Raw genomic sequence first — 12,392 nt, 5'->3', positions numbered from 1 at the left:
ATTTGTTATCTGTTTTTGCGTCAAGTTGTAGGAGTAAAATTTAGATGTTGATCCCTTATCAGATAAGTGGTCTGCAGGTCCCTTCTGTGACTCCATAGGTTCCTCTTGCATTCTATTGATTATTCTGTTGTGCAGAAGCTTTTTAGCTTGCTGTAGCCCCCACTTGTTTATTTTCCATTTTGTTGCTTGTGCTTTAGGTGTTATATTAAAAAAAAAAATCATTACAAGACCAGTGTCAAGGACCAGACCCCGTATGTTTTTTTCCGGGAATTTTGTGATTTTAGGTCTTACATTTAAGTCTTTAGTTCATTTTGTGTCAGTCAGTTCTTGTGGGTGGTGTAAAATACAAGTCCAGGCTCATTCTTCTGCATGTGAATATCCAGTTTTTTCCAAAAACTATTTATGGAAGAAACTAACTTTTCCCCTTTGAGTATTCGCAGCTCCCTCATCCTTGACTGTATACGTGTAAGTTTATTTCTGGGCTCTTGATTCTGTGTCTGTTTACGCTAGTATCATACTGTTTAGTCACTACAGTTTTGTGAAACAGTTGAAATTAGGAAGTGTGATGCTCTAGCTTTGTTTTTCTTTCTCAGGTTCCCTTTGGTTGTTCAGGGTCTTTCGTGGTTCTATATGAATTTCAAAATTTTTTCTCTTGTTTTTTTTAAAACACCACTGAATTTTGATAGGGATTACATTGATAGTATGGACATTTTGACATTGATTTTTCTGATTCTTGAACGTAGGGTATCTTTCCCTTTTTTCGTGTCTTCTTCAATTCCTTTCATAATGTCTTACTGTTTTCAGTGTACGGATCTTTTACCTCGTTGGTTAAATTTGTTCATAAGTATTTTATCATTTTTGATGCTATTGTGAATGAGATTATTTTCTTTGTTTCTTTTTCAGACAGTTTGTTTTAGTATATAGAAATGCAGCTGAGTTTTGTATGCTGATTTTATATCACAAAATTTTACTAAATTTGTTTATTCTAACAGTTTTAGGGTGAAGTCTTTAGGACTTTCTATATAAAAAATCATGTCGTGCAAAGAGAGAAAATTTTATTTCTTTTATTCTGATTTGGATTTTTTAAAAAAATTCCAGAGTAGTAAGCATTTGATTTGGATGATTTTTCAAATATTATTTCTTGCCTGATTATTCTGGCCAGGACTTCCAGGACTATGTTCAATGGGAGGTGATAAAAGTACGTATCCTTGTCTTGTTCCTGATCTTAGAAAAAGAGCTTTCAGTTTTTTGCCATTAATATGATGTAAACTGAGCGCTTGTCATATGTGACTTTTATTATGTCAATGTAAATTCCTTCTATATCCAATTAATTGAGAATTTTTAAATTTTATTTTATTTATTTTTTGAGAATTTTTATCATGAAAAACTGTTGAGTTCTGTTAACGTTTTTTCTGCATCTACTGAGAAAAATATTTCTTGAGATCCATGTACTGGAAAATATATTAGCTCTAGTACATTTATTATTATAATTATTGTTGTTTTATTAAAGTATAGTTGACACACAAGGTTATGTTGTTCCAGGTTACGAGTGCTAGTATTTAACTAGATCCCAAAGGTTATAAGGAAGACTTCTACTGAGTCTGAGTTGTAGAAAAATAAAGATATGTTAAGGGCTTTCTGAGAATAAATCAATTTTAATGTAGACCGGGGGGTGAGGTGCAATAGAGATTTTTTAAGAAAATGACAACTGCCTACAATAACAGAAGGTTTTGTTGAAGCGATTTTGGTAGATATATTCTAGGGAGAAAAGACCACTAAAGTCCAGGAAAATTCTTTTTTTTTTCCAGGAAAATTCTTATTGATATTTCCAAGTGAGCAATGAGTGCAGGTCGTATTTACAGACACATTTGACTCCTAATACCGTGCCCACTGGTATTATAAAATATACATGCTTGTGTTATGAGTAAGTAGCTCAAGAATGTAGAAAATTCTGAAGTTGTACCTTTCGTAGATAACATGCAGTTCATAAAAGAGTTGGTATCTTTAAAAGTAATTTAAGGCATGAAGCACTTTCAGCGTGTACGCTTTTGAAAGAAGTCATGGATTTGGGAGAACAGCTAGTCAAGGGATAAAGCAGATGTAGGGAGGGCCTAGAAAATACAGCTATTCTCTCTGGGCTCCTAACTCTTTTTAAGAGGACTATTTCTCTGAAAAGTCAATTGGCTAATAAGTTACTGGCCTGTCAGCAACCTCTTTGACATAGGATGTAGCAACTCCGTACTAGCCACGTCTCCGAGACAAGGGAAACAAAAGCTAAAATGAACTATAGGGACTTCATCAAGATAAAATCTGCACAGAGAAGGAAACAGTCAACAAAACCAAAAGACAACCTTCAAAATGGGAGAAGATAATTGCAAATGACATATCTGATAAAGGGTTAGTATCCAAACTCTCTAAAGAACTTATCAGAATCAACAACCCCCCAAAAAACAAATAATCCAGTTAAGAAATAGGCAGAAGATATGAAGAGATATTTTTCTGAAGAAAACATATAGATGCTAAGAGACACAGGAAAAACAGTCTCAAGTTCCTCATCATCAGGAAAATACAAATCAGAACTACACTAAGATATCACCTCATACCTCACACCTCACACACATTTTAGTCAGAATGGCTAAAATTAATAACACAGCAAATAACAGGTGTTGGCGAGGATGTGGGGAAACAGGAGCCCTCTTACACTGCTGGTGGGAATGCCAACAGGTGCAGCCACCGTGGAAAACTGCGTGGAGGGTCCTCAAAAATTTAAAAATAGAGCTACCCCATGACCCAGCAGTTGTATACTACTAGGTATTTACCCAAAGGATGCAAAAACACTGATTCGAAGGGACGCATAAACCCTGACGTTTGTAGCGACATTATCAACAACAGTCAAATTATGGAAAGAGCCCAAATGTCCATCAACAGATGAATGGATAAAGAAGAGGCGGTACATGTACACGATGGGATCTCACTCAGCCGTCAGAAAGGATGAAATCTTGCCATTTGCAACGACGTGGATGGAGCGAGAGCGTATGATGCTGAGCGGAATAAGTCCATTAGAGGAAGACAAATATTCACTCATATGTGGAATTTATCTTGACAGCTGCTTCTTCTAAGTCTAGGTTTTCTCATCTGGGTTTCTCTGGGGATCTCTGTTAAAAGTGGGAACCAACTCAAAGCCCCTGAATTCAAGTTGAGTGAAATGGACAGAGCCCAGACCCAACAATACAGGGTGGAGTGGTGACAGGTGACAGGAACTCTCCATCCTGGAGAACTGGGGGCCGGGTCTGATGATCCCGGGGCCTACAGTGCAGCCTGGGCACATGTATACACACAGAGGGACCTGATCCTCTAGGTGGCTGCTCAAATGTCCACTGCTCTTTATTCTTTTATTTCACTGAAGGAGCAGTAGTCGGGCCCCGAGCCTCACATCGTGCACTCAGCAGTGTTGGTGTCACACTTGCCATGTGACCTTCAGTGGCCTCTGGGTCCAGACACAGGCAGTCTGTGTGGTGAACACGGCTAGGCATGCTAACCCAGTCATACAGCATTGAGAGTACATGTTTTCTGGATATTGGGGCTCCCTGAGTCCTTGGGCACCAGGTTATAATAATTCTGGAAATTTCCTTCAAAATAAGAAAGGGATTTAGGGGATCCTTGGGTGGCTCAGCGGTTTAGCACTGCCTTCGGCCCAGGGAGTGATCCTGGAGACCCGGGATCGAGTCCCACGTCGGGCTCCCTGCCTGGAGCCTGCTTCTCCCTCTGCCTGTGTCTCTGCCTCTCTCTCATGAATAAATAAATAAAATCTTTTTTTAAAAAAGACAGGGATTTAATACTGCTTACTCTAATATTTGTTCTCTGAAGATCAGCTTCTAGGATCTTCTAGGTCCATAGGAAATGTGGAGCTCATAAAGAAATTTATGGTACACCACTTTTCTGAACTGTCGTGGAAATGTGTAGAAAACACGACTGCCTCCTTCCTCCCCACAGCGGTCATATCCACGTGCTTAATATTTACAAAGCTCTAAAAACTGACTCTCTATGGCATAAAAGCATGCAAAGATAAAGGAAGAAAGAAGACACAACCTTGGAAATAGGAAGATTTTTTCTACTTAATAATCTGAAGCTGTGTTAATGACAGATAAAACCATATAACATCTGGGCTTCATTGCTCAGAAAAGTATTTCCAAATACTCTTTCTTATGTATACTTAGAAGAGGAGTAAGAGTCGTAAGCTGAATTATTGCTACTTTGCCTAACACGTGAGGGGAGTCTCATCTTAGATTCTGGACCATCCATTGCTTTGTAAGTTCTTCCTTGCCATTGCTTTAAATTCTATATATTGTTCTTATTCCAAATGTGTATGACACAGCTTCAATATCAGTACATTTCCTTCAAACCAAATATACTTCACTCTTGTGTTTGCCCGATAAGAAAATAATTGGCTTTAAGGGAGAAAAGGAGCTGCTGGTTAAGTCCTTTCCCGGGCTGGCCACCAGGTCTCTATCCCACCTAAGTGCGGTGAGCTAAGTTTCATTGATCAAATTCATTTAATATCAAATAAAGTACATTCATTAAAATGCAGCCGCCTAAGGAGCCTCGGTGTCCACCGACAGATGATGGATAAAGAAGCTGTGGTCTCTGTATACGGTGGGATATTCCTCAGCCATTAGAAATGACAAACACCCACCATGTGCTTCAATGTGGATGGACCTGGAGGGTATGATGCTGAGTGAAGTAAGTCAGTCGGAGAAGGACACACATTATATGGTCTCATTCATTTGGGGAATATAAAAAATAGTGAAACAGAATAAAGGGGAAAGGAGAGAAAGTGAGTGGGAAATATCAGAAAGGGAGACAGAACATGAAGACTCCTGACTCTGGGAAACGAACTAGGGGTGGTGGAAGGTGAGGAGGGTGGGGGGGTGGGGGTGACTGGGTGATGGGCACTGAGGGGGGCACTTGACGGGATGAGCACTGGGTGTTATTCTGTATGTTGGCAAATTGAACACCAATAAAAAATAAATATATAAAAAAAATTTTAAATTAAAAAAATAAAATAAAATGCAGCCACCTTCAGTTTCCCTTTATTGAACTCCCACACAGCCAAATGCAGCAGAAAAATGACAAAGAAGAAACAGTGTCCCTGGTACCCTGCCTTCTGTGAGGAAGCCGTGAGAATGCCTCTGTGCCTTGATTTTCTCCATTAAGAATGGAGTAGATTTGCTGATTCCTTTTGGTTCTAGTTTACAGGGATTGATTATTCTCAGGATGCTTCCTGGCATTTGTATTAAAGGTAGACCAATAAAATAATTTTTTTTTAATTGGCTACTTGCGTTTCTATTTGGTTTTAAAGACATGTTAGAACTATCCCTGTTACGGGGGTTGCCTTTTATTATTGCAATTGGCTTTTGGAGAGCATTGATGATATTCCGTGATTCAATATAGATATATATTCACGCGCGTGTTTATCTCTCCATAGGTGAAGCTGGCAGAAAAATACTCTCTTAAAATGCAGAATCGGTACATTACTGCAGCATCATTTACATCAATCTGAGCTGTCCCAAATTTATCCAAATTAAATCTAAACCCAGACATTGAAATGGTATCATGGTAACTAACCCTTAATCACAATGCAGACAGTTTTGGTAAGGGAGTCATGGCTATTATTGAGAGAGAATATTGATATTGATATCAATATTGATATTGATAAATTGGGAATTAAGGAAGCCTGCCGTCTACAGACCCTCCGTACCCTCACTTGGTGCAGCAGTAGCCGGCACTCCAGGTGGCGTTGACGCTTATGCAGAAGCGACACTCCTCCTCCTCCACCGTGATGGTGACGCTGGTCAGCTCACAGCCCGCACTGCAAGCGGCCCTCCAGCAGCAGAGGAGGAAGCAAAACCGGACCGACCTCATCCCACCTCATCCCGGGCTGGGAAGCAGACAATGAGAAACTCAAAATACTTTAACTGTCGTGGACTTCGACCCAATCAGGTTGAACTAAAATAAACCTCCCCAGACTCCACAATCACATCCGAGTTTAGCAAGCCTGTTTTGGCAAAATTAAAATATGTTACAGATGAGAACGCCTCGTAGAATTCTTTAAGTGAAGGTGTATTTTTTAGGGATTATGATTCCACCAGAGGGATATAAAATCAATACACAGAACTCGGTTGAATTTCTATACAGCAACAGTGAGACAGAAGAAAGAGAAATTAAGGAGTCGATCCTATGTACAATTGCAACCTAAACCATAAGATATCCAGGAATAAGCCTAACCAAAGAGGCAAAGGACCCGTACTCAGAAAATGATAGAACATTCATGAAAGAAATTGAGGAAGACAGAAAGAAATGAAAAACATTCCATGCTTATGAATTAGAAGAACAAATACTGTTAAAATGTCTATGCTACCCAGAGCAATCTATCTCTACATTCAACGCAATCTCTATCGAAATATTATCAACTTTTTTCACAGAGCTGGAACAAATAATCCTAAATTTTTTATGGAACTGAAAGAGACCTGGAAGAGACCCCGAATAGCCAAAGAAATGTTGAAAAAGGAAACCAAAGCTGGCGGCATCACAATTCTGGGCTTCAAGCTGTATTACAAAGCTGTGATCATCAAATGTGGTACAAAAACAGACACACAGATCAATGGAACTCAGAAATGGGCCCTCAGCAATGTGGTCAACTAATCTTTGACAAAGCAGGAAAGACCATCCACTGGAAAAAAGACAATCCCCTCAACAAATGGAGTTGGGAAAATTGGGCAGCCGCGTGCAGAGGACTGACACTGGACCATTCTCTTACACCAGACACAGAATAGACAAGCTGGGTGACAGGCCTACATGTGAGAGAGCAATCCATCAAAATCCTAGAGGAGAACACAGGAAGCAGTCTCTGTGACCCCAGCCATAGCAATGTCTTGCTAGACAAGTCTCCAAAGGCAAAAAAACAAAACAAAACAAAACAAAAAAAAAACAAAAAAAACCAATTGGAACTTAAGATAAAAAGCTTTTATACAGGAGCACCTGGGTGGTTCAGTCAGTTAAGCTTCTGCCTTTGGCTCTTGGAGTCCTAGGATTGAGCCCCTGTATCAGGATCCCCGCTCAGTGGGGAGTCTGCTTCTCCCCCTGCCCCTCCCTCTGCTCCTCTCTCTCTTGCTCACTCTCTCTCTCTCTCATTCCCAAATAAATAAAATCTTAAAAAATCTTCTGCACAGCAAAGGAAACAGTCGACAAAAGCAAAAGACAGCCCACAGAATGGGAGAAGATATTTGCAAATGACCTATCAGATAAAGGGTTAGGATCCAAGATCTATAAAGACCTTATCAAACTCAACACCCAAAGAACAGATAATCCAACCAAGAAATGGGCAGAAGACATGAACAGACATTTCTCCAAAGAAGACCTACATGTGGCCAACAAGCATATGAGAAAACATCCACATCACTTGCCATCAGGGAAACACAGATCAAAACCACCATGAGATCCCACCTCACACCCGTGAGAATGGGGAAAATTAACAAGGCAGGAAACCACAAATGTTGGAGAGGATGCGGAGAAAGGGGAACCCTCCTGCACTATTGGTGGGAATGTGAGCTGGTGCAGCCACTCTGGAAAACTGTGTGGAGGTTCCTCAAAGAGTTAAAAATAGACCTGCCCTACGACCCAGCAATTACACTGCTGGGGATTTACCCCAAAGGTACAGATGCAGTGAATCACCAGAACACTTGCACCCCGATGTTTCTAGCAGCAATGTCCACAATAGCCAGACTGTGGAGGGAGCCTCAGTGTCCATCGAAAGATGATGGATAAAGAAGATGTGGTCTATGTATACAATGGAATATTAATCATAAAAAAATGATATCTTTACCATTTGCAACAACATGGGTGGAACTAGAGGGTATGATGCTGAGTGAAGGAAGTCCGTCAGAGAAAGAATTATCATACGGTCTCACTCATATGTGGAATTTAAGAAACAAAACAGAAGATAATAGGGGAAGGGAGGGAAAATAAAACAAGATGAAATCAGAGATGGAGACAAACCATAAGAGACTTTTAATCACAGGAAACAAGTTGAAGATTGCTGGAGGAGAGGTGGGTGGGGGATGGATCCTGGGTGCCGGGCATGAAGGAGGGCACGTGATGTCATGAGCACTGGGTGTTACATAAGACTGATGAATCACTGAGCTCTACCTCTGAAACTAATAATACTCTATATGTTAATTAATTGAATTTAAATTAAAAAGAGAAGAAAAAATAAAATGCCACAGGAGATTACCTTAAAATGAAAATGATTAGTCTGGAACAAGGCAATTGTCATTGTTAATGGCCCCTTCATTCTCAGTTTTAAGGATCATTTTTATTTTAATGAAGCAAATTTTATGCATGAGAACTCATTTTTTGATTTTTGAGTTAACCTAAATATGGGCATATGATCTTGTTCACTTTTGATTAGTAGAGGAATATTTCAAAGACCCAGTTAATTGGTCTATAAAATTAGTTTCTCGCTATTCCTGTTTGTAATAGATACATAAATTTTGAGAAACCAAAGTGTCATATCTAGACTCCCCACAAGGCAGTAATGGAAAGCTCTTCCTTAAGAGTCTCAATTTGTTTTTTAAATCTTGAAAATCAATAATTTAAGAAATAACTATCTTCAATTAATAACTCTAGAATCAGAGACCCGTAGTATTGTCTTGGTTAAGGAATATCATATTCAGGCAAATCTCAAATACACAATTTACACAAAACCATGGGTGCCTAATAGCTGGTCAGTTTGTTGAGTATTAAAATGTTCCAGGGCTTAACTAGTGCTTAAAGTGAAGAAGTTTTGAATAGAGTGATCGAATCTTTTTTAAAACTGTCTAAACACAATATATTAGGGAGAAGAACATTACAAGAGATAATTTTTCAGAATCAAATTCAGCATAATAGCTTATCTACTCCTTTATTTTGTTGGTTTAAACATGACTATAAATTTTTCTTTGGCATCTTTCATTTCGTGAACTCAGAATCTCTTCCAAGTGTTGACTTTGGCTATGATGACAATGGCGGGTCAGAAAGATGAATAAAACATTCCTCGCGCACCCGGGTGGCTCAGTTGGTTAATCATCTATCCTCAGCTCAGAGCATGACCCCAGGTCCTGGGATTGAGTCCCACGTCGGGCTCCCTGCATGGAGCCTGCTTCTCCCTCTGCCTGAGTCTCTGCCTCTCTCTCTCTCCCTCTCTCTCTCTCATGAATAAATAAATAGGATCTTAAGAAATTCTTCAAAGAGTAGATTGAAATTTCATCACCTACATCACCAACCTTATAACTCTTTGGGCTCTTGCCCCAACAGTCTCACTAATCCCAACCCCACTCACCAATTTAGCGACAGATCACTCTCCTATCTTTAATTCCCTAAATGTGCCATTGATCCTCTTTCCCTCGTATCTACCCTGGAGCCAAAACTAAAGAGAGGGAACAGTGTGCACGGATTCTTCGTCCTTCGTGACCCGTCTCAGGCGCTGTTCCATCTGGAGCACTAACGAAGCAGAGCAATGCTATAAAGGAGAGCCTCCTCCGCCTCCTCTCTGACTGCCCAGGCCTCTGGCCTACGCTGCTCTGGTGTGAGTCGTTTCCTTGTCTGTCTCCATGGCGTGTCTGTGTGTCTCTCTCTTCAAATAATGCACTTAAAGGTAGGAGTCAAAGCTTATTGATGCAGATTTCCTTAGCAGTTAGCAAAGGCTGTATGTAGTAGGCATATGATAAATGTTAGCTAATACATGAAAGTGAAACTACAAGTATTTAGTACGCCATGAGACGTGGACACAGATGGACATATATTACTAATGCACTATTCTAGTTTTCTAAATATATTTCTTAATTCAATTTTACTGGGTTTACTTTTCTCTCTTTTTTTCCCAACCTTTTTATTTATTTATTTATTTTTTTAAAAGATTTTATTTATTTATTCATGAGAATATACAGAGAGGAGAGAGAGAGGCAGAGACACAGGCAGAGGGAGAAGCAGGCTCCACACAGGGAACCCGATGTGGGACTCGATCCTGAGTCTCCAGGATCATGCTCTGGGCTGAAGGCAGCGCTAAACCACTGAGCCACCCAGGTGGCCCCCCAACTTTTTTAAAATGGAAGTTTAGATAATTTATCTTACACCTATTTTCTTTTATAATAGAAGCATTTAAACCTACAAAATTACTGTTAAGTCGCTTTGGATTCATTCTCAAATCTTAATTTATGTTGAGTTGTCATTATCATTCAATTAAAAGTATTTTCTAATTCTTCTCTTATGCTATTCCTCGACCCATGGGTCATTTGAAAGCATGTTGTTGAATTTCCAAATGCTGGCTATTTTTAAATATTTTTTTTGTTATGGATTACTTAATTCACTTTGTTTAGAACACATACTTTATATGATTTATATCATTTAAAATATTTTTTAGATATAGTTTTTAGCCCAGCCTATGCATTATTTTGTTGAACTTTTCTATGCATTTATAAAGAATGCACGTTCAGCTCTTGTGGGGTGGAGTGTCCTACGAATGTTTGTTAACTTCATTGATAGTGTTGCTTGACTCTATATACATTCTCACTTTCTGTCTGCTTGTTCTAGTGATTCCTGAGAGAAATGTTGAAATTTCCAACTATCGTTTTATCTGTTTATCTTTTGAGTGTATTCGGATTTTTTAAATAAATTTTGAAGCTCTGTTATTAGGTGCATGCATATTTTGGATTTTTATTTTTGATGAATTGACCATTTCATTTTATGCAGCGTTCCTCTTTGTGTATAGTGATGTTCCTTGTCTGTCTTGAGTTCTACTTCATCTGATATTAATGTGGTCACTCTAATTGTGTGATTAGCGTTTGCAAGATCTATCATTTTCCATCCTGTGTCTATTTATTTATTTATTTATTTATTTATTTATTTATTTATATTTATTTATTTATTTTTGTGTGTGTCCTTATATTTAAAGTGCATTTCATCCAGGCAGCATATAGTTCAGTTTTCCTTTTTTAAAAAATTTTATTCATTTATTAGAGAGGGTGGGGCATGAACACAAGGAGGAGCAGAGGGAGAGGAGGAAGCAGACTTCCCACTGAGCAGGAAGCCCAATCACATGGGGCTGGATCCTGGAACTCCAGGTTCATGACCTGAGCCAAAGGCAGACGCGTAACAGACTGAGCCACCCAGGTGCCCCTTGAGTCTTCCTTTTTTTTTTTTTTTTTTTTTAAAAAAAAAAAACACATCTAATCAGATAATGTTTGCCTTTTTGTTGTGGTGCTCATCTTTGCATTTAATATAATTTTGATATTCTTGGGTTTATATTAACCATATTGTATTTGTCTTGTCTATCTTCATTTTCCTATTTTTCCTGCCCTCTTTTGAATTTGTTATTTTTTAGTGTTTGTTTTATGTCCATTACTGGCTTATCAGCTTTATTTATTTATTTATTTACTTACTTGCTTACTTACTTACTCTCAAGTTTAAAAGATGTATTTTTATCTCAAATATTATTCCACTTCACATATAATGACAGTATCCTATAACATTATATTTCCATTTTTTTCCACCTTCATCCTTTGTGCAAATTGTTGTCATTTATTTTCCTTTGACTGGAAAAAAGAAGTCTTTGTTTACCCACATTACCTTTTCAACGTATATTATTTTCCTTCTGCCCAATGAATATCCTTTAACATTCTTTGTCATGCACATTTTCCAGCAATACATTCTGCCAATTTTAACTTTACTAAAAGTTTCCTAATTCAGTTTAAATGTTCAAAGGGTATTTTTCCTAGTTATAGAATTCTGTGTTACTAAGTTTGTTGGTTGTTGTTTTATTTGAGCACTTCATCTTCATTGTTTGCCTTGTTTTTGGTTAAATTCTAACCCCCTCTATGTAATATGTCTTGTTTCCTCTGACTGCTTTTAAGATTTTATTTTTATCATTAATTTTCAGCATGCCTTGTTGAATTTATGCAAATTCATGACATGCGTGGTGTGAGTTGCCTTTGGTTTATCCTGCTTGGATTTGAGTGAGTTTCTTGAAGGTACAGGTTTATAGTCTTACATTTGAGAAAATGTATGGCTAATTGCCAAATACTGCTAATCACTGCCTTGAGTAAACAATTCAGCTATTCTTTGGCCTCTGTCTCTTGGTGTTCTGAAATATCTGTCATGTTTATTTTAAAAAGAATCAAAAGCAAGGTTTAGAAAGAGATCAGTCTCAATTTTGATAGGGTCAAAGATGAGCATTTTTAATATAATATAATATGATTTTATATAGTATAATAATAATTTTCTTAATGTCATGCTCCTCTGCTACATACTGAGAAACTAATAGGAACCAAGAAGACACTCAGTAGGTGTTGGCAGTTTTT

At 38.2% G+C, this 12,392-nt stretch overlaps 1 pseudogene; it reads right to left on the bottom strand.

Annotated features, from left to right (window-relative positions):
* Positions 1 to 3,384: 3,384 nt before the first annotated feature.
* Positions 3,385 to 5,922, bottom strand: LOC140597439 (follitropin subunit beta-like; annotated as a pseudogene).
* Positions 5,923 to 12,392: the final 6,470 nt, after the last annotated feature.

This window comes from Vulpes vulpes, unplaced genomic scaffold, assembly GCF_048418805.1.
Source record: "Vulpes vulpes isolate BD-2025 unplaced genomic scaffold, VulVul3 u000000701, whole genome shotgun sequence".
NCBI classification, from domain to species: Eukaryota; Metazoa; Chordata; class Mammalia; order Carnivora; family Canidae; genus Vulpes; species Vulpes vulpes.
This window is presented reverse-complemented; position numbering and strand designations above follow the sequence as displayed.